The sequence below is a fragment of the Etheostoma spectabile genome, chromosome 23, assembly GCF_008692095.1.
Source record: "Etheostoma spectabile isolate EspeVRDwgs_2016 chromosome 23, UIUC_Espe_1.0, whole genome shotgun sequence".
NCBI lineage: Eukaryota > Metazoa > Chordata > Actinopteri > Perciformes > Percidae > Etheostoma > Etheostoma spectabile.
In genome coordinates this window covers 23,301,772-23,324,546 of record NC_045755.1, presented here as the reverse complement: position 1 = coordinate 23,324,546, position 22,775 = coordinate 23,301,772, and the positions used below count along the sequence as shown (strand labels likewise).

Here is a 22,775-nt window from a genome sequence, read left to right as displayed (position 1 = left end):
TGTCTCCCTGTGATGTATTTTGGTTGGAGTGATTTTTACACTTGTTGTTTGTGTATTTGATACCTACCCTGTTCAGCACTTTGGTCAACTGCTGTTGTTTTAAATGTGCTATAGAAATAAAATTGACATTGACATTGACATTGGATTAACTACCCACATTACACCTGAAATACCTTCAAGATTTGAATGATCCTTTGGAACTGAATGACAGAGAAATTTATTTTTATAAGTCTTTTATTTCATATTTCTCTGTAGTAGTGTCTTAAAATATTATAACTTTCATGCTTATTATGTATATATTCATATCTTGCTTGTCATATATTCTTACATGCTTATTATATATATCTTTAATGCTTATTATATGCACATTTAACAATACTGTGTTTCTCTTTGCTCTCCCTCTTTTTCTGTGTTGCTGCTGTTTCTTACAAGAGGTCATAAATGTCTCACTGTTGAATATCACAAGCAGTAAATATCTTAGCTTTGGAGGTCACTCAGAGTACACTTCGCCCTAGCGACCTGCACTTTGCCCTGGTTTTTCTCAACGTAGGCATAGCCCAAATAACAGATGTCCTTGTTTCAACAATTGTGAATAAAGAGACAGAGCTGCAGAGAAATCGCTGAAGTTCCACCAGAGCCTTGCTGCAGATAGGAGGCTCTTCGCGTGACCTTCCCTCTTGCAATTGTCTATCAAACTGCTAATTTGCCGTCTGAGTCTCTTTTCTTGCTTGACCGTGTTTATTTAGTAAGTTAAAGTGTTATGAACCTGACATTTTCTGGTGCCGAAACCCGGGAGTCAACAGCTGAGAGGACCAGGACCGCGCTCTATCAAGGCCGGAGAATCTGTTAACAGCCGTCCACCTTTTGTGGGACGGGGCCATAGGTTCATCCGGCGCTGCCCTGCTCTTTTCGGTGACGACTTCCACGGTCAAGGAGCGAACAGACACGGGTGAGTGATGCAGTTTTTATGCTTCTGAGTGGACACACGTTCTACTGCAGGAAAGGTGCACAGGGGGCCTGGGGTCCCGTTATTGCAAAGCTAAGTGAAAGTATCATTGATGGTTATTCTTACGGTCTGGGACCATGTTGAGTAATATATTCTGTTGCCTGGGGCCAGATATAAAGCTTGAAGTAAGTGTAAAGTTGGTGTTTATTTTCGGTCTGGGACACAGCTGAGGCGATAACAGGGAAATATCAGTTGATATTTTCAATGCGACATTTTTCCCCGAGCGGGGAAACGGGAATGTCTAGAGGCCATTCTGATTAATTTCAGAAGTTCGGCAGGGTGATCACATGCTTTATTGATAGCGCTATCTTGTGATTCTGTTTGTTTGTTGTTCTGTGAATTAGTTTTGTGTTTTTACTGTTTTGTGTTTTTTGCTGTGACGCTATGTTTGTTGATTCATAGCGGGTTACTGTTTTGTGTTGTCTGATACGCTATGTGTGTTGATTCATAGCGAGTTGTTGTGTTGTTTGTGACCATTTACTATTTGTTTGAAAACAATAAGGTTGGTACTGCACAGCGGTTTATTGTGATAACTTGTGGTTCTTTGTGGGATTTTGCTTAGACCAAGGCAACAGGTTGGTGCAGTGCAGCTTTTATTGTGGGATTTGAGAGTTGTGAAGTAAATTTGGGAGGAGATATGGGTCAGAAACAGAGTGTAAAAGTCCCTAAAGATGTGAAATTTATGGAAAAAATCTTCCCGGAAAGCATAGAATTTGTGAAAGAATGGGTAGATAAGTATGGTTTTGATGGAAAGCACAGATTAGCGTCTGTGAATGGTTTAGCCTACTAGAGCAGGCAGAGACAGAGATTGAGAGAAAGTAAAAAGGGAAAGAATTAAAAAAGGGACCAGCTACAAAATGTGCTATAAAAGACAAAATTCCAGGTACAGAATGTACTGTAAAAGACAAAGGTCCAGGTATAGAATAAAAAAATAATATAAAAATATTATTTTTATATTAATATTTTTATATAATATAAAAAAATAATTAAAAAAGGGTCAGGAACCACGGAAGGCTCGCTGATCCCACTCCGAAGTCCAAACGAAAAGGAAGCAATTTCAAACAGCGGGGGTAAGTTGCAGTTTCATTTAAGTTGAAGTTTCGCCTATAAACAATTTGAATTGGATATTGAGACACTTTGTGGGACAGAGATTGGCCGTGGTTCCACTGAGGGTAGTCGGTGAAAGTCTATCTTTTGTTTTGGGAAATTTTGGGTTGTGTGTGTACAAAACAGGAGAAAAAGGTTTTTTGTTGTCACCCAGATTGTTTGGTATGACAGAGACAAAGAGCCAATTGACATCATTGCATCCAATACGGACTAGAACGGGGTGACGAATAGATTTCAAAATCATACAGATAAACAGACATCATAGCTGCTTATCAGGAATTTCATCGAAAAGAAATCTATCACAGATAAACAGTCATTGTAGCTTAAATGGAGTTACAGCTGTTTGCAGGTTTTCCCGCAAAGTTTACCGAGAACTAAACTAGGCCGTATAGTGACGATTATACGTAAAAGAAGTACTTCGGCTGCTTGTTAACTGTTTTTGGAAATGTATAACAAGAGCACAAAATCACACGTTTCTTCAGGGCCGGTAGTGGATGGAATGATGACGAACCATGGTCCGCAGGCTTTAGAATGCTTGGTTTATTAGGACAACAAAACACAGGTTTCCTGAACATGGTTCTTTAAGTTACAGGTAAACTTCCAAATCCTGCTAAAACAGGATTTAGACGAAAAAGAAAAATTATTGAGAGGGGGAAAGACGATTAGCACCCAAGATCTGATTCAAATAGAAAAAAAAAACAAAGTGTTTTAGTCAGTGGATGAAAGAAGCCACTCGTAGGGAAAGGAAACAGATAAAAAAAACTAGTTATTAAGGAGGGAACAGATAATGCTGTTGAAACACAGAAAGGAGAAATGAACACTGTTACTAATGCATTTTCCCTCTATCCGAGTCTTAAAGATGGCGATCAGCTGCTCGACCCACCACCACCCTACCCTCCTCCAACATCCAGGCCGAAGGGAGAAACACCGTCCGTGTCTCCCCCGGAAGCAAGAACCAGAAGTGGAACAGATCCCACACAGCCCCCACCTCGCTGCACGCTCTCTCTCTCTACAAGCAGCCACGGCCTCTCCCCCACCTACATCTGACATTAACAGCAGCATCAGGTACGGTCATCCAATGCAACAAATCAGCGGAACAAGCTGAAAAGAAGAAAAATAACTTTGACAGTGTCAACATTGGCTTGAGAGGGGGGGGGCAAAAGCAAAGGCGAAGCGAGAGGAAAGGCAGAGGGCGAGGTGGAGGGCAAAGGCCAGCAGTGGACCGAGACACATGTCTCAACTGTGGAGGAAGAGGTCACTGGGCAGACGAATGCCCATCCCCAAAACAAGAAGGGGAACGACAACCGAGGGGTCCCCCAGCTGGGTATCACACCTACAGCCAGCAACGGGCGGACGAAAGGGAGGAGGGGAACGGGAGTGGTGGAGAGTCTGAGCCAGTCTGCACCGGATAAGGGAAGTGAAAATGCAAAAAACACACACTAACTAATCTGCTTGCAATGAAGTAAAAGCTTTCACAGCTACAGCCCATAAACATCACACTCTTCCACACACGATGGGGAGAATTCTAGACGCAATAATGTCACCTAGGGAAAGAAAAACTTGTAGAAGGTGTTTCTACTTATGCAATGTTTTTATCTGAGGTGTATGAATTGGCTACTACGATCTTAAAGGTGTAGGGAAGGGATGTAGAGTTTTTTGGTTTATTTCGGTTTACAAATTATGTGCAAATTATGTCCAAAAATCTTTATTTTGCAAATCAAAAGCTTCCTAGTAGAGTAGTTCTTTAAAGGGGTGCAAGTGGAGCGATTGTCCCAGAAATGTTTATCTCCCATGGATGTGTGTACATAGGGATCTAAATGATTCAGAGCAGGAGAGAAGGGAAAAATGGTTTTTGCTCTCTCCTGTGTCCAGTGAATTTGTTAGGTAGGGATCTAATGTTCGGAAGAGGAGTTATCTCAAACTCCTACAGGTCTCAAGGTTGTGAGATTAGAAGTCACAGCCAGTCTGACTATGTTTTCACATACACACACACACACACACATCTTAGCTGATTTTTTCAGTGGTATATCTCTCTCTGGGTCAGGCTGCAGGCCTGCTGCATGAGGCCAGAGATGTGATTTAACCCTTGCTGACTTCATGTCAGAACTAAACTTACATTCCACTTATTTTGTCTCATCAGAAACAGAGGACGTTTGTTGAAGATTTTTTTCGAAGAAGATACAGATGAGCTTGAGTGTGCTTACATGTACTGGCTTGAATATAGATGTGCAGTAGAAGTAACCTTGATAAGAAGAGAATGTTTTTCAGAATCCAGCACTCATAAGCTCATATCTCTCTTTTGTCTAACCTCCCACAGATCAGTGGAGAAACTTGGGACACTTTGTCCTAGACTGTGACCAGCTGACTGACTGGACTGAAACCGTGGAGGGGGACGTTCACACCTCCCTTTCCACGGGAGTTTATCGGAAGCTTTTGTCACACGATGTGACTGCCGCGCGCAGTGTGTTCCAGCGGAAAGAAGCTGAAACACACACACACACACATTTTTTGATTAAGCTGTGAATGTTTCCCCCACAGAGATCTCACGATTGCTGTCCCAAGTGCCGACGCACCTGTGGGAAGCGCATAAATGTGATAAATCTCATAAAAATTGTCAGCCTGATGTCATCAAACCGCGCACAGACTTCAGGCCCAAAAATTATCAGTAGCCTCTGAAACAAGATGGAATCCGACCGGTCTTTAACTCTCTATTGAAAGCAGGAGTTATTGTTCCATGTCGCACGCCTATTTTCCCTGTCAAGAAATTCGTGATAAGGGGAAACCGCTCAAATGGCGTTTTGTTCAGGACCTCAAAAGCAGTAAATGCAGCGGTCCACACACGTGCACCCAACGTACCACACCGTACACTAGGCTATTCTTCAAGGAATTCCAGTGGGGCACAATATTTTTCTGTTGTTTGTTTGTCTATTGTTTTTTTTCAGTGTTCCAGTGGACAAAGACAGCCAATTCTGGTTTGCATTCCTGTTGGATGGTAAGGCATACATTTTCACACGTTTAGGACAAGTATTTGTTGACAGTCCAACAGTCTATAACGAAGCTCTGAGAGAGAGAGCCTTGAGAGATTAACTATTACACTATTACATTTTTAATGTCACCTGGCAGCAGAGGGGTACAAAGCAAAAACATGCAAGAAAACTTCCCCAGACTGAGAAGGATGTATGGCTGTTAGATGGTGCAACTTGTGTTAGGGGCCTATATCAGAGAGATGACGGGCCCTGCTTACCTTAGAATTGGTAGCTAAGATGAGCCATGGCGGGGGCCATGTCTCAAATGGGAGGAACAGAAGGTGTTTCACACCTTCAAAGGTTTCAATTCTTACTTAAAATTTTTTTTTTAATAATAATGATAATCCGCAGGGAAATGTGAGATCTAAATGGGTAATAATAGCATGGGCAGGGTCATGTGCCAAAGGGGCAAGGGCTATTATTGTTAATGACAACATGGTCTTCACAACATTTGCATAAAGGGTAAATTTTGTAAAGCGGGCATTTGAGCATATCATGATGAAATTTGTTGATCTCACACCGTCAGAGGGGAAAAAGTCGGTTGTCAAGAGATAGCCACACGTTAAGAACAAAACTATGTACTAGGAATGAGGGTAAGAACGCGCAGTAACCTCCGTTTGAGATCCTTTTTGGCAGCCCACCCTGTGTGAGGGTTAGAAGCTTCTAGGGCTTCTGGGCTCTGTGTGAGCATGAGATGTTAGAGTAGGGTGTACAACTGTCTTCTGCTCTCTCTGACATAAGAATCCAGGTTTCTGCTGCCTTGCCCTACCCAGCTGGAGGACCGCTCCACATGCTGCAGCCTGGAGATTTCGTGGTCGTGAGAAACTTCAGGAGGAAGAACTGGCAGTCCAAACACTGGCAAGGTCTCTCCCAGGTTCTTCTGGTCACCCACAGCAGTGAAGGTTGCTGAAGAGGACGACGCGGGTCCACGCATCACACTGCAAGAGGGTTCCAGTACCGGAGGACAAGCCAGTCCCGCCAGACGCCCGGAAATCCGTGACCTGACGTGAGGCGTTCTGTGTCACCAACGTTGCAACACGACACACACCAGAAATGAGGCAGTGGTAAAGACTGACTCCGACGGTGTGTCACGTGCTGGTGGACGAACCTCTGACACCAGAAGAAGTCCACGATACCAGCACCACAGCGGTACTGCACCGCCCAGCCACCCACACACACACACACAGCACTTTCCTGAAGGGCACAGCACTCGCTGTGACGATGGAAGAACACAGGAAGAGAAAGACATGGTGTATGACACAAATGTATTCTTGTTTTCTGTTTTCTGTCTGTGGTTGTGGGGGTGCATTTATTAACCAGATATGATAGAGCTAAATCTGACCAATATAATGAATGTGGCCCAAAGCAATATGATGATATATTAAACCAACTGTAAACAAACTTTTGACCTTATCTTGGCCAAAAGGGCGGCCGCTCCTAAGGGAGGGTCGAGAAGGAATTTTCCCTTTCAGAAGAAAAGGTTTTCGCCTTCTCCATGATGAGTATACAACCTTCCTGTGAGTACATATGTTGATGTGATTATTGAAAACCATAAACTGGACAGATAATTGCTGATGTTTGTTAAATGTACAACAGGAGGGAAATGACAGAGAAATTTATTTTTATAAGTCTTTTATTTCATATTTCTCTGTAGTAGTGTCTTAAAATATTATAACTTTCATGCTTACTATATATATATTCATATCTTGCTTGTCATATATTCTTACATCCTTATTATATATATCTTTAATGCTTATTATATGCACATTTAACAATACTAGCTTTGCAATATCTTAGCAATACAGCAATATCTTAGCTTTGGAGGTCACTCAGAGTACACTTCGCTCAAGCAACCTGCACTTTGCCCTGGTTTTTCTTTACGTAGGCATAGCCCAAATAACAGCTGTCCTCCTTGTTTCAACAATTGTGAATAAAGAGACAGAGCTGCAGAGAAATCGCTGAAGTTCCACCAGAGCCTTGCTGCAGATAGGAGGCTCTTCGCGTGACCTTCCCTCTTGCAATTGTCTATCAAACTGCTAATTTGCCGTCTGAGTCTCTTTTCTTGCTTGACCGTGTTTATTTAGTAAGTTAAAGTGTTATGAACCTGACAGTTTACACGGCATCTGGACAGCCTCGGAAACCAGTAAGTGGAAAAATTATTATCATGATTATTTTGATCAATATTGTGATCGCGATTATTTGTTGATTTTAACTAAAACTAATTTTATTGTCACATAGGGTATTTATAACTGCTTTCACATCCATATAATCCTACATTCTTCTTATGTTGAAGTTAATTATTGTACATCTACAGCTGCAACACAAGGAAATGAAAATTATCTGAAATAGCCTAGGATATATTTAAAAAAAAATGTATCTCTGTGAAAGCTCCTTCACTTGTTTTAAACAATAACTGATTAAAAGAGCTAGGAAAAGGGGGGGAGGGTCGATGGACGTACTCTCATGAAACGGCTGACTCATTAGGAATGGATGGGGGGGGTGATGGACGTACTCACAGAGAGACGGCTGACTCATTATGAATGGATGGGGGGGGCGATGGACGTACTCACAGAGAGACGGCTGACTCATAATGAATGGGTCCAGCAGGTTTTGTCTCACACGCTGTTCCTCTACGAAGACAGGTTTCTAGCTAGCACCCTAGAGCCCTGTAAGCTAACAGACACTAACTAGCGCCCTAGAGCCCTGTAAGCTAACAGACACTAACTAGCGCCCTAGAGCCCTGTGAGCTAACAGACACTAGCGCCCTAGAGCTCTGTAAGCTAACAGACACTAACTAGCGCCCTAGAGCCCTGTAAGCTAACAGACACTAACTAGCGCCCTAGAGCCCTGTAAGCTAACAGACACTAACTAGCATCCTAGAGCCCTGAAAGCTAACATACACTAACTAGCGCCCTAGAGCCCTGTAAGCTTACATACACTAACCTGCACCCTAGAGCCCTGTGAGCTAACAGACACTGACAGCACCCTAGAGCTCTGTAAGCTAACATGCACTAACTAGCGCTCTAGAGCCCTGTAATCTAACAGACACTAACTAGCATCCTAGAGCCCTGTAAGCTAACATACTAACCAGCACCCTAGAGCCCTGTGAGCTAACAGACACTAACTAGCACCCTAGAGCCCTGTAAGCTAACAGACACTAACTAGCGCCCTAGAGCCCTGTAAGCTAACAGACACAAACAAGCACCCTAGAGCCCTGTAAGCTAACAGACCCAAACTCGCGCCCTAGAGCCCTGTAAGCTAACAGACCCAAACTAGCATCCTAGAGCCCTGAAAGCTAACATACACTAACTAGCGCCCTAGAGCCCTGTAAGCTAACAGACACTAACTAGCATCCTAGAGCCCTGAAAGCTAACATACACTAACTAGCACCCTAGAGCCCTGTGAGCTAACAGACACTAACTAGCACCCTAGAGCCCTGTGAGCTAACAGACACTAACTAGAGCCCTTTGAGCTAACAGACACTAACTAGCGCCCTAGAGCCCTGTGAGCTAACTACCACCCTAGAGCCCTGTAAGCTAACAGAACGGGTCCAGCACGGGTCGAATGGCGGATACATGTCGTGTGTATGAAATGTCTGTATCGTATCTGCGCTGTATTTTTATGAACTATGATATTCTGGCCATGGGTCACATCTCTGGCCCTGGTCCAGGTCCCGGAGCTCCATCTCCCACGCTGTTACTCTACCAACTGAAGTTAGTTAGTCAATATTGTGATTATTGTATATTGTATAATATTTTGATATTATTATCACGATTATTCTTTGTTGTTAACCAACTTTTATTGTCACATAGGCTATTTATAACTGCTTTCAAATCCATAATGTGCTACATTCCTCTTATGTTGAAGTTGTATGTTGTATAGACATACAGCTGCAACACATGGAAATGAAAATTATCTGAAATAAATAACCTAGGATAAATTAAAAAAAAAAAATGTATTTCTGTGAAAGCTCCTTCACTTGTTTTCAACAATAACTGATTAAAAGAGCTAGGGAGAGGGGGGGGGGGCGACGACGACGACGACGACGACGTACTCGCAGAGAGACGGCTGACCCATTATGAATGGGTACAGCAGCTCCGTCTCCCACGCTGTTCCTCTACCAACTGAAGTTAGTTGCATTCAATATCTTCTTCTGTGTTCTTCGCCGTGGCGGCCGCGATAGCAGAGTTACCTGCGGAAACACTGGTACAAATACAGGTTTGCCCCTCATACTTAACAATATACAGCTGTGTTAATAAAAAATTAAAACTGTGGACAAATGTCAGAAGTGTGCCGCTGTGTGGCCGGGCTGCGCGGAGTAAGAGGAGAGAGAGTAGAGGAGAGAGCCAACACAGGTACGGCTTTACAGATGAAATGGGTCATGTAACGCAAAATTAAACCATATCCAGATAAACAACATTGCAGCGGACGTGAGGACATTAGCATCGGTGCGTCCCAGAGGAGCTAACAGCTAACAGACGCTACTAGCACTGGTCATTGCTGTTGTCTGAAAAACAACTGACGAGACAAAATGTTGCGTTTACTGGTAAACCTTGAGACCGACGTATAACCGACTGTTATCTGTTGAGATTTCTTCCTGTTATTCTGTCCTCTGTGACTGTCTCCATCTAGAGACTAAGCTGCACGGGGTGCAGGGAACTACTCTGACTGGCTCATGATCAGACAGTGGTTTACGGAGCGGTAGATGCGTTATGCAAAAAACCCGGAGCGTTCTATGAAATGACGCCTTTTAACCCTCTGAGCCCGAGACACTCGCCCACGAGTAAAAAAGTACCTCTGATTCATAGTTTAATAACTTTTGAACCATACAAGCGATTTACTCACTTTCGGTTTTGTTTAAATCCTGACGTTTTCGGCTTTACGGAGGTCTTTTCCGTGTCTTTCTAGCCTCTACAGGGGGTTTTCTATCCAGCCTGGAACTTCAGCCTCTTTGGGCTTTAAATCCATACTGTTATATCCAAGATTGATCCACTTTTTATCCATAATTCATCGCGTTTTGGCTCATTTTCCGCCGCTAGATCGATCCTCAGCGTCTGCCCTGTCTGTCCTGTCTATTGTTTCAGGAAGTACATGCCCATATATGGGAGATATGGCACCTCTCTTGTATGGAAGGCCAGAGGGGACAAAAATGCCTATAGACTCTATTGAAGGCAAAATAATGCAATATTTAGACACATATTTGCTTGTATAACATTGCTGTGGGTGTAATATCAATAAATATGACATTACTATGTTATTATTGGCATAAATAAATGTCATGAGAGCAAAACGTCTTGACTTTTTTGGAAAAAATGCATGTATTTTGTCAACTGTAGCCTATAAGTTATAATGATTATTTCTTCACAGTGTGACTCCCAAGACATATGACAAGTGTTTTAAATTGGAAAATGGCTTAGGTTTTACTTATATGTCTGTGATATCAATACATATCTGGAAGATTCATTTATTTATTTATTTATCTTAAAGGCCCTACAACCATTTTTAACATGCAAGTGACCTCACTGCAACCCAAATATTCCAATAACCCAGTTTGTCCTAAAAAAATGATGTTCATATCTTGACTGTAGACAACAGGGTTGATGTTTTACAAGCTTTTTAAGAAAATAAAACCAGACGGAAATTAAACTGTAAAAATGGCCTCAGGGCCCAGAGTGTTAAAAAAATCGCTTGATCACGCAAATTTGATCGTGGGAAGTCAAAATCGTGATCGCGATTAAAAATTGATTAATTGTGCAGCCTTACCCTAGAGATCTGTGAGCTAACAGACACTAACTAGCACCCTAGAGCCCTGTAAGCTAACAGACACTAACTAGCACCCTAGAGCCCTGTAAGCGAACAGACACTAACTAGCACCAACTAGCACTGGTCACTACTGTTCTCTGAATAACAAAGATGGGACAAAATGTTGCGTTTACTGGTAAACTGGTAAACCTTGAGACCGCCGTATAGCCGACTGTTATCTGTGGAGTTTTCCTCCCGTTACTCTGTCCTCTCTGACTGTCTCCATCTAGAAACTAAGCTGCGCGGTGCGGGGAACTACTCTGACTGACTCATGATCAGACAGTGGTTTACGGAGCGGTAGATGGGCTTTTGCCAAAAACCTGGGGCGTTGTATGAAATGAGAAAGAAATCGCTTGATTACGCAAATTTGATCGTGGGAAGCCAAAATCGTGATCACCTCAAACTTGCCCCAAACGGACCCCATTGTATTCCCTTAAAGAAGCGACCAGGCCTGCCTTGTGTTTAAATATAGTAAAACACAGTCAACTAGAATTCACTCACACCTCCCATTAGTTCTTCTATCCCCTATACCCTTGTATCATTATCTCTGCATGTCCCCCCCCCCCCCCTTCCGGGTCTACTAAAGGCACCTTCAGCAGACGGCAAGCTGGCGACCAGAGCAGGAAAGAAGGGCAAGAAGGAGGAGGTGGAAGAGGAAGAAGAGGAGTATGTGGTGGAGAAGGTTTTGGACCGCAGAGTGGTGAAGGGAAGAGTAGAGTTTCTTCTGAAATGGAAGGGGTTCTCAGAGTAAGTATGAGTCTAGAATATTAATGCTTGGTGTTCTTGGTCCTGAGATATAAAATATATATTTACATATTGCAAATAGGTGTCAGCATGGTATCATGTCCTCAAAGTTGAAGGTTTGGTATTATGACACTAGGTTGCAGACCCACAAATAACCTTACAAGATGGCAATAGAAAAAAGGAATAATAGGAATGATAATTAGAGTCAGAATGGATTGTCTAAAAACAAATTGTGAGGAGATGTTCTTCTGTCTGCACTCACCTTTCCAGTGAGGAGAACACATGGGAGCCACAAGACAACCTGGACCTGGACCTTATCACCGAGTACATGCAGAAACACAAGGAGACGGAGGAGAAGAAGAAGAAGGAGGGCAAGAGGAAAGGTGTCAGGGAGGAGGAGGTGAGTGAAGGAAAGAGGGTACTCCAGACTGAAGATTCCCAGAAATCTAATCTCAATATTAATGAATGCACACAGAGGGATTAACAAATGTCTTTTAGGATTTATAGATCATACCGTAATTCCTCAAAGAAAAACCGGTAGTCAATTAAACTGCGGCCCTCTGATAGTGGTCGGGGGGGGGCATTACTGATAAAGGCCGGGAAAAATCAGTGTGGATAATCTCCTCAGTGCCTTTCATATAATGTGCAGTCAAATTTATCGTAATGTACATTTCTAGCAATTTAACTTAACAGATTCAACAATATATTCATGCTTTGTTTTTCTGGATTATGGTTGTCATGTAGAGTATTATTTTTTTGTGATCAAATTTAGATTTTTGATCTAATTAAGAAACAAAGAGTGCCGACCAATCCCCTGAGTCGGAGAGGCTGATGACCCCTACAGATACTAGATCAAGTTCAACTATGAGTCAAACACTCCCACAAAGAAAAGTTTCCAGCACTACCAATCCCAGACCATCTCCTGGTTGTTACCGCCTGGCTCAAGTCCGCCAACAAAAAGGCCACGCAGATATATCAATCCAAACGTTATTAACACACACACACCGCGTAACCATGGTAATGCAGCAGTGGAACTTAGACACAGACATGCTGTAAACGATGCTTCTGGTTTTACTCAGCTCGCTCCACCACGGCGCCTTACTAACTCACTCACTCTGTCTGTTGATATACAAACGCAGATCAATGGACATGCATGTATTTTTAGGGGGGTGTATGAGGCCACCCCCCTTTCGACCAATCATTACACCTTTGTATCCAAAACCTTTACATACAGTTGTGTTCTGAATAACAGCCGTGTTTTTAAAGAAGTGAATAATGCTCAAAAGTCTTAGAATAGCTTTTAATTCCATAATGCCAATGCATTGGGAACACTGCCCATTCATTTCCAAATCAAAACATGACCAACATTGATCAAGTCTGTGTTCTACCTTTACAGGAAATGAAGAAAAAGGAATATTAGCAGTATTTGCAGTTTTCTTTACAAACTCAAATGTTTACTGTATAAACTGAAAAATGTGTCAGGGTTTGAATCCCTGCACTAATATTTAGTTGCATAACCATTATTTCTGAGAACTGCTTCATATCTGTGTTGCATGGAGTCACCTGTGATCAGGTATTCCAGCCCAGGACCATTGAACTACATCTCACAATTCCCCTGCATTACTGGGTTTGGACTCAGAAACATTTATGATGTCACCCTACAAGTGTTCTCTGGGATTGAGGTCCGGGGATTGGGCTGGCTACTCCATAACATCAATCTGGTTCCTCTAAAACCAAGACTTTGGTCCTTCCTGGTGTGTTTGGGTCCTTGTCTTGTTGAAAGACCCGTTTCAAAGGCATTTCCTCTTCAGCATAAGGCAACATGACCTCGTCAAGTATTCTGATGTATTGAAACTCATCCACGATCCCTGGTATGTGATAAACAGGCCCAACACCACAGTATGAGAAACATCCCATAGCCACCATGCTTTACTGTCTTCACAGTGGACTGGGGCTTGATTTCAGTGCAGGGGGGTCGGAGCGTAGTCACCTTAAAACTCACCAGCGCATTCACACTGGAGAGAAGCCGTACTGGTGTGAACAATGTGGGAAAACCTTTTCTCGGAGTGGTAACCTTAAAAGTCACCAGCGCGTTCACTCTGCCTCGTTGTGAACATGTTTCAGAGCCAAGCTGTTTCCTCCTCCTCATGCCCTGATAGCTGTGTTGTTATATTCTGATCTTCTCTCCACATTGAAGGCTGACCAGCAGTAACTTTATCTTCTGAGCAACATGTATGTTATTGTGGATCAGCTGGACTGTTTTCTGCCTGTCCTCAGAACCCTTTACCATTTAGGCACTAATATCGTTGCCTGAACCCATCCTTTTAAAAATACATTTTTAAATGTATATTAAAAAAAAAAAAGAGCACAAAAAGACAGTCAGCAACATTTAAGAATGGCTTGTTTATTGCTATATGGTCCAAATTAAATAAAAAAATGTAATGTTTTTGCAGTAAATTGCTGCTTTATGACAAAAACAACCACTAGATGGAAAAAGGCAGCGCTGGTGTTTCAGTAGCACCAAAGTCCCCGTTACTATTTGGTCCAATAGATACCTGGTGTTAAGTTTTCGGTACACAACCTTAACCACAATGTACCCACTGAGGGAAGGAGAAGGCCCAAAGGAGAAACATTAAGACGTTTAAAGATGTTTTGGTTGGAAAACGTAGACATGTTTCCGAACTTTTTTTTTTGTAAAAACCTTCTTCTCCTCTCTAGAAACATACAACTTTTTTTTGGTTGACAGGAAGTTATTATAATTTTCATTTTAGGAATACATTTTTGTCACCCTTATATATTTCTAAACTCTCAAAAGTTGGCAAAAACTATAATCTTTGAGCATTGTGAGTATATATAGTGAATAAGCGCAAATTCAATATTTGTTTAAATTGGTCCTCTCATCATTACAGCATACTAGAAGTTGGCCATTTTTAATTGTGCGCTCTGAAGTTATTGTCGTTTTGTAGTTTAACATCATGTTTCCTACTTTGTGGAATTTCATTTAATAATCTTTGTTTGACATTTCTTATTTTCTGTGACTGAATGTGGTTTTAAATCTGTTGAGGTCTGTTCAGGATGAAAGTAAAGATCCTGATGATGTCATACAAAATCTGAAAATAGAAAGCAAACAGCTGATTTATTCATCTGACTTGTAAAAGAACATCTGATTGAATTGTTTAAAATTTTTTGTGGAACAATTAAATACAAAATAAAAGAAATTAAACGAGGCCTCGTGCTGATTATTTGTGACTTGATTTGGTGGATTTATCCTTCCTGCTGTTTCTGTGTTTAAACTTCTTGATAAGAGAACGTTTCCATCCACTAAAAGTGCTGAAAGACTCAGATTATTATTCTAACAGTGTGAGAACGTTATGGGATTGATCCCTACAGAAATAAAGGTTTTAGTTAAAGAGTAAGATCCTTTTAGTTTAATATGAAACAGCCCCAACATCACCAAACCCACCAAACTCCATGATGTATATGATCACTGTATCTAAAACAAAAGACATTTTATTAACTATGGCATATAAAGAATAAAGAGTCTTTTTTTCCCATGTACACTTTGTTACTTTTACTTGAGTAAAGAAGTTAAATCAGTACTTCTACCAGAGTATCTTTTAACATAAATAACTCTACTTCAGTACTTTTGGCATCTCTGGATGGTTTCCGTCTTTGCGATAATACCACTCTTGAAGAAAGCAAGTTGTCTTGTCAGCAGGATTCAAATCTGCACGGGGAGACTCCAACAGATTTCTAGTCCATCACCTTAACCACTCGGCCACGACAACCTGTAAAGCAAAGCTATGCCTGTTTGCACAAATGTTCATACACTTTTCAATTGGTTAGTAGTAGTAAGCAAGCAAAATTGAGCAAATTGCAAATCGCAAATCGTAGTGCCTGTGGATCCACGTGGAGGCAGCTTGATTGATTGATATGCTCCCTTATTTGTACCAAAAAAGAGATCTATCATTTTATCAAATTGGGTAAATAGGTAACAGGTGTAACCTAGCTAACAGGTGTAACCTAGCTAACAGGTGTAACCTAGCTAACAGGAGAAGAACATAAACAAGCTAACTTTTAAATGTACTAGAATTATAGACCAATACAACAACAGGCTTAAATGAACTGTTAACATAAATATATGACTTACAGTTCTCAAAGATGCACACGATCTCAGCTGATTATCCTCCGGACAGCTAGTTTCTTTTTCTTTTCTCTCACTATTGTCTCTGTGTACCGTGCGCGCCCGCTCGTAGTGTGAAGCATGTGTCCGCAGTAATCTCCGACATACAGTGCCTTGCGAAAGTATTTGGCCCCCTTGAACTTTTCAACCTTTTGACACATTTCAGGCTTCAAACATAAAGATAAAAAAAAATATTTTTTGTGAAGAATCACCAACATCTATTGGATATTTTAAACTTTTTTAGCAAATAAAAAACTGAAAAGTGGTGCGTGCAAAATTATTGGGCCCCCTTGCGTTAATACTTTGTAGAGCCACCTTTTGCTGAGATTCCAGCTGCAGGTCGCTTGGGGTATGTCTCTATCAGTTTTGCACATGGAGAGACTGAAATTCTTGCCCATTCTTCCTTGCAAAACAGCTGGAGCTCAGTGAGGTTGGATGGAGAGCGTTTGTGAACAGCAGTTTTCAGTTCTTTCCACAGATTCTCGATTGGATTCAGGTCTGGACTTTGACTTGGCCATTCTAACACCTGGATACGTTTATTTGTGAACCATTCCTTTGTAGATTTTGCTGTATGTTTGGGATCATTGTCTTGTTGGAAGATAAATCTCCGTCCCAGTTTCAGGTCTTTTGCAGACTCCAACAGGTTTTCATCCAGAATGGTCCTGTATTTGGCTGCATCCATCTTCCCTTAATTTGAACCATCTTCCCTGTCCCTGCTGAAGAAAAGCAGGCCCAAACCATGATGCTGCACCACCACGTTTGACAGTGGGGATGGTGTGTTGAGGGTGATGAGCTGTGTTGCTTTTACACCAAACATATCATTTTGCATTGTGGCCAAAAAGTTCGATTTTGGTTTCATCTGACCAGAGCACCTTCTTCCACATGTTTGGTGTGTCTCCCAGGTGGCTTGTGGCAAACTTTAGACAAGACTTTTTATGGATATCTTTGAGAAATGGCTTTCTTCTGCAGTTCATCCAGAGTGATCATGGGCCTCTTGGCTGCATCTCTGATCAGTCTTCTCCTTGTCTGAGCTGAAAGTTTACAGGGACGTCCAGGTCTTGGTAGATTTGCAGTGGTCTGATACTCCTTCCATTTCAAAATGATCGCTTGCACAGTGCTCCTTGGGTAGTTTAAAGCTTGGGAAATCTTTTTGTATCCAAATCCGGCTTTAAACTTCTCCACAACAGTATTAGGGACCTGCCTGGTGTGTTCCTTGGTCTTCATGATGCTCTCTGTGCTTTCAACAGAACCCTGAGACTATCACAGAGCAGGTGCATTTATACAGAGACTTGATCACACACAGGTGGATTCTATTTATCACCATCAGTCATTTAGGACAACATTGGATCATTCAGAGATCCTCGCTGAACTTCTGGAGTGAGTTTGCTGCACTGAAAGTAAGGGGGCCGAATAATTTTGCACGCACCACTTTTCAGTTTTTTATTTGCTAAAAAAGTTTAAAATATCCAATACATTTCGTTCCACTTAACAATTGTGTCCCACTTGTTGGTGATTCTTCACAAAAAATAAATTTTTTATATCTTTAAGTTTGAAGCCTGAAATGTGTCAAAAGGTTGAAAAGTTCAAGGGGGCCGAATACTTTCGCAAGGCATTGTAACAACAACAAGGTAAAACAAAAGGTCAAAGGTCAACTGGTGCTCCTCATTGCTAATGTCTATCAGAGACAATGGTTCCAAATTACTTTACTGCAGTAGACCTAGTCCAGCAACATAAAGACAACACAATAACCCCTACAGATACAGGTGCAATGTAAAAATCTGTGGGAAAATGTTACATTTACAACTTTCCCGTCACTAAAAATCCCGGATGATCCCCCATTTGTTACCGCCTAGCTAAAGGCTGGCAATAAAAAAGGAGGCCACACATGAATTGATCAAAAGTAGTTTATCACAAACTAACAAACACTGGATGTTACATTTCCCATAATGCAACTCCAAAATGGGGATTTTGGCAGATAATTAAGAAAGTAATGCATCAGTCACACTATGTTCCACAGACATGCTCTAAATGTGGACATAGTTTCTAGTTTAAGATAGATCTCTAAAGCGGCACCTCACTAACTCACTCTGTTTTTCTGTCTAGAAACGGAGAGGAAGAGGAGTCAAACGTCACCGCTGTCAGCACTGTGACAAATCCTTCACAACATCAGGATATTTAAAGATTCATCAGAGAGTTCACACTGGAGAGAAGCCGTACAGCTGTGATCAATGTGGGGCAGCTTTCACACATCAGTATTACTTAAAAATCCATCGACACATTCACACTGGAGAGAAGCCGTACAGCTGTGATCAATGTGGGGCAGCTTTCACACAACAGAGTTCCCTAAAAAGCCATCAACGCATTCACACTGGAGAGAAGCCGTACAGCTGTGATCAATGTGGGAAAACTTTTTCTTATAGTAGTAACCTTAAATCTCATCAGCTCAATCACACTGGAGAGAAGCTGTACAGCTGTGATCAATGTGGGTCAGCTTTCACACATCAGGGACACCTAATAAGCCATCAACGCATTCACACTGGAGAGAAGCCATACAGCTGTGAACATTGTGGGAAAACCTTTTCTCAGAGTAGTAACCTTAAAATACACCAGCTCATTCACACTGGAGAGAAGCCGTACTGGTGTGAACAATGTGGGACAACCTTTTCTCATAGTGGTAGCCTTAAAAGACACCAGCGCATTCACACTGGAGAGAAGCCGTACAGCTGTGAACAATGTGAGGAAACCTTTTCTCTTAGTAGTACCCTTAGAGATCACCAGCGCATTCACACTGGAGAGAAGCCGTACTGGTGTGAACAATGTGGGGAAACCTTTTCTCATAGTGGTAACCTTAAAAGACACCAGCGCATTCACACTGCCTCGTTGTGAACATGTATCAGAGCCAAGCTGTTTCCTCCTCCTCATGCCCTGATAGCTGTGTTGTTATATTCTGATCTTCTCTCCACATTGAAGGCTGACCAGTAGTAACTTTATCTTCTGATCAGCATGTATGTTGTCCTGGCTACGACTACATATTACACTCCCTCCCTTTGAAGGGGTAGTCCTCTCATTTTTGTAGATAGTTTTAACCCTGTGCTTTAAACCGTAGTGGACTAAATTCTGAGACGCAGGCAGCGCAGTTGCTTTTCACCGACTGCAAGACCCAGGCGGACCCAGCAGAGCATGTTGGGAAACACCGGCCTCTCAGCTGATCTAACAGCTGATTGGTTCAGAATTGACTTAACATTATGAAGTTTTTATGAAGTTTTTATTGATTTTGAATTGGAGTGATTTTAACTGCTAATTGTTTAATTTGAAGTCGTATTCTGGCCAGAACACGTGTGGCTGATAGTGACGTTTAGAAGTTGTAACTGCGAGGTATTTTCCAACTAAATAACACAAATGAGTATAACCTTTATAGTAACCAACAGAAATAATTAGGTACTCTTCAGACGATTATGGAACTGGTTAAGTAGAAGTAAGGAATGTGATGTATTTGGTGTAACTACTTTAAGTTGTATGCTAGTCCTTGATTAATTTTGCAATAAAACATTATTTATATTGCATTTAAAGTACAAGTAGCAGACATTGAATTTATTTCTTTATTAAGGTGGTAATCAATTAGGTAAAGTGTGTTTAAAGAAAATAAAGTTAAACAGAAGAATTCTGTGCCTCTAGTGTCTATAGTTGAGTGTGCATGCGTACCTTTTTCCTCGTGTCTTTATTCACAGCGGTGAAAGATTGCTAAAAACTTTTGTTTCCTACATCGCCAACAATCCCAGGAATTAAAATATCCAAAGCCATTTCATCCAAAACCAGCTGGTCCCCTCACAATCTTGTAGTTTCTGGCCGAGTTTCAACGGAAAGAAAGCTAAACAGTTTGTTATTTCTGGGTTTTGATCGCTTCTCTCTTCTCCCCCGGGGGTGCAACACTGTTACTGAGCACACCGGCGGATTCTCTGACGTTAAGCATTTGATTGACAGGTCGTGTCAGCCAATCCGTCTACTGTAACCCGAGATGGTCCTAATAGAGCCAATCATGTCGCAGAGTTCAGGGAGGACCGACGTGGGGAAGATTGACAGCTATTCCTTCCTGTTAAAACTAGATGTTATGAAACTGGCCTCCCTGTTTAGCCAATCAGAAGACGAATTTATTGATACCAAACTTGACCAGAAAACTTTAACCCTGTGGTGGCTGCAGCTGTGTCAAAGCAAAAATAAGGCCTTCTTATTCCATTTCATCAATTTACAGAGGTGGGTAGAGTAGCCAAAAATTGTACTCAAGTAAAAGTACTGTTACTTCAGAATAATATGACTCAAGTAAAAGTAGTCATCCATATAATTACTTGAGTAAGAGTAAAAAAGTGCTTGATGAAAAAACTACTCAAGTAGTGAGTAACTTTTGAGGAATGTCTGATTTATTTCTGAACACAAGCATCAATCAGACAGACAAAGATAAAAAATAATCATATTTAGGCAAATTATAGTTCATCCAATCAATAAAAGAAATTAAAATTAATTTATTAATTACAAAATAGCTTACTTGAGAGACTTGTCGCATCAAATTAGGATGGATAATGCATGTGTTAAGCATACTGTATGTAACCTAAAAGACAAACATCCACCTCCCCACAGCAGAAACTAAAACTACCGCTACGTTTCCTCAGGTTAGAGGTTGAATTGTTGAACGCTCACATGTCCGTTTGTTTTGGTCGACACTAAAGACGCTGCATAATGTAGCTGCTGTTTCGCACTTTTCCTAAAAGGTAGGGGGGGGGGGGTTCCTCCTCGTCTGCGTTGCCTTGGCGACGTTTGATTCTGACGTCTATGCTTTGCTACGACTGTAAAGCTAACCTGTCCCGCTGCTGAAACGAGTACGGTCACGTGACTGCACAACGACGTGTGATTGGTTAAGCACAGTCACGTGGTAGAGCCTTCAGCGGAAGACTCTCTCTCTCTGTCAAAATAAACATTAAAATGAGACGTACGCGGGGGTAAAAACAATGAAGCGTAGTAACGAGTAACGAGCTCATTGTAGCCTAATGTAGCGGAGTAAGAGTACAGAGTATTTTTCACTAATCTACTCAAGTAAAAGTAAAAGTATAGTGATTTAAAACTACTACTAGAAGTAAATTTTTTCAAAAACTTACTCAAGTAAATGTAACGGAGTAAATGTAACTCGTTACTACCCACCTCTGGGTGGGAATCAAGATCCACCAATGTTTCTGTCCAAAATGTCCACCTGTGTCCAGACATGTCCCTACTAGATGGGAAATAGACTGACATTTGGGTCAACATTGTGAAAATATCTTTAATATGTTCAACTAAGTCATCCATCCATCTTCGACCGCTTATCCGGTGTCGGGTCGCGGGGGCAGCAGCTCCAGTAGGGGACCCCAAACTTCCCTTTCCCGAGCCACATCAACCAGCTCCGACTGGGGGATCCCGAGGCGTTCCCAGGCCAGGTTAGAGATATAATCTCTCCACCTAGTCCTAGGTCTTCCCCGGGGCCTCCTCCCAGCTGGATGTGCCTGGACCACCCCCCTAGGGAGGCGCCCAGGAGGCATCCTTACCAGATGCCCGAACCACCTCAACTGGCTCCTTTCAACGCGAAGGAGCAGCGGCTCTACTCCGAGCTCCTCTCGGATGACTGAGTTTCTCACCCTATCTCTAAGGGAGACGCCAGCCACCCTCCTGAGGAAACCCATTTCGGCCGCTTGTACCCTGGATCTCGTTCTTTCGGTCCTGACCCAGCCTTCATGACCATAGGTGAGGGTAGGAACGAAAATTGCCCGGTAGATCGAGAGCTTTGCCTTCTGGCTCAGCTCCTTTTCGTCACAACGGTGCGATAAACAGAATGTAATACCGCACCGGCTGCTCCGATTCTCCGACCAATCTCACGCTCCATAGTCCCCTCACTCGCGAACAAGACCCCAAGGTACTTAAACTCCTTCACTTGGGGTAAGGACTCACTCCCTACCCTTAGTTCAACTAAGTCTAAATTTGGAACTCCTTTAAGTTAACATGAAGTACAGGTTACAGCTCAATATGCCACCACCAACTTACTGTTTTCAGTCAAACAGCCAAGAATATTTTACCCGTTAGCCTAGATGTGGACAGTGTAGAGGTTGATTTTTTTTATTTCAACAGTACTCTGGCTTAAAACCAGGTTCCACCGAGACTTGAACTCAGATCACTGGATTCAAAGTCCAGAGTGCTTACCATTACACCATGGAACCACTGTTCTGAAAGGCAACATTGGTTTGCCAGGCAGCTTCTTCCATAATATTAACACTTATGCTATTGAAGGCACACAACAATTACTGGCTAACTTAAGTCATTTAGTTAGCTAAGCGTTAACACAGGATGTGGAACAAGGCAAGTCAAGAATAGGTTTTAAAGCTTTTGCCACAAACAATGAATACAGCAGTAGATAGGTCTACTGTGTACACATGGTAACTTTACATGGGTTGATAATGCAGATGCTCACAAAAGGTGCAGCTGTACTTGCAATTCAGTATCTTTGCGCAAATTAATGTCCACTATAATGTAGAGAATAGCTGAGTTCAAGCTTCCCAATACCATGTCTCTGAAATTAGTTCTAGAAGGAAACAATTCATGTAAGAAGTGGGATTTGAATCCAAGCCCCCAGTGGAGACTGCGACCTGAAAGCAGAGCCTTGGAACGCTCAGCCATCCTATCTTTATCTTGTTTATCTTTATCTTCTTTAATAGTTTTTTTAATAAATTAATTCATAAGAAATATGACTAACGTGATTATTTTTAATGTTATATTAATAAATATTGTTACAATTATATGGCTAAGTAAGCAATAAAACCTTTAAATGAGCCCTTCCTGGTTTTTTTTGTTATGTCTCGGCAAGAAGTATTATGCTTTTGGGTCGGCTGTC

General features: G+C 41.8%; 1 protein-coding gene, 1 non-coding gene and 1 pseudogene across 2 annotated transcripts in view; 2 read left to right on the top strand and 1 right to left on the bottom strand.

Moving 5' to 3' along the window:
- Nucleotides 1-22,775, top strand: part of LOC116672880 (NACHT, LRR and PYD domains-containing protein 12) — a 769,761-nt gene that overhangs the window by 229,902 nt on the left and 517,084 nt on the right. The gene's annotated exons all lie outside the window — the stretch shown is intronic.
- The window catches only part of LOC116672882 (zinc finger protein 271-like), a 643,109-nt pseudogene that overhangs the window by 193,523 nt on the left and 426,811 nt on the right, over nucleotides 1-22,775 (top strand).
- On the bottom strand, nucleotides 22,033-22,104 carry trnaq-uug (transfer RNA glutamine (anticodon UUG)). Its single transcript has one exon. It is a non-coding gene; the product is annotated as a tRNA-Gln (tRNA).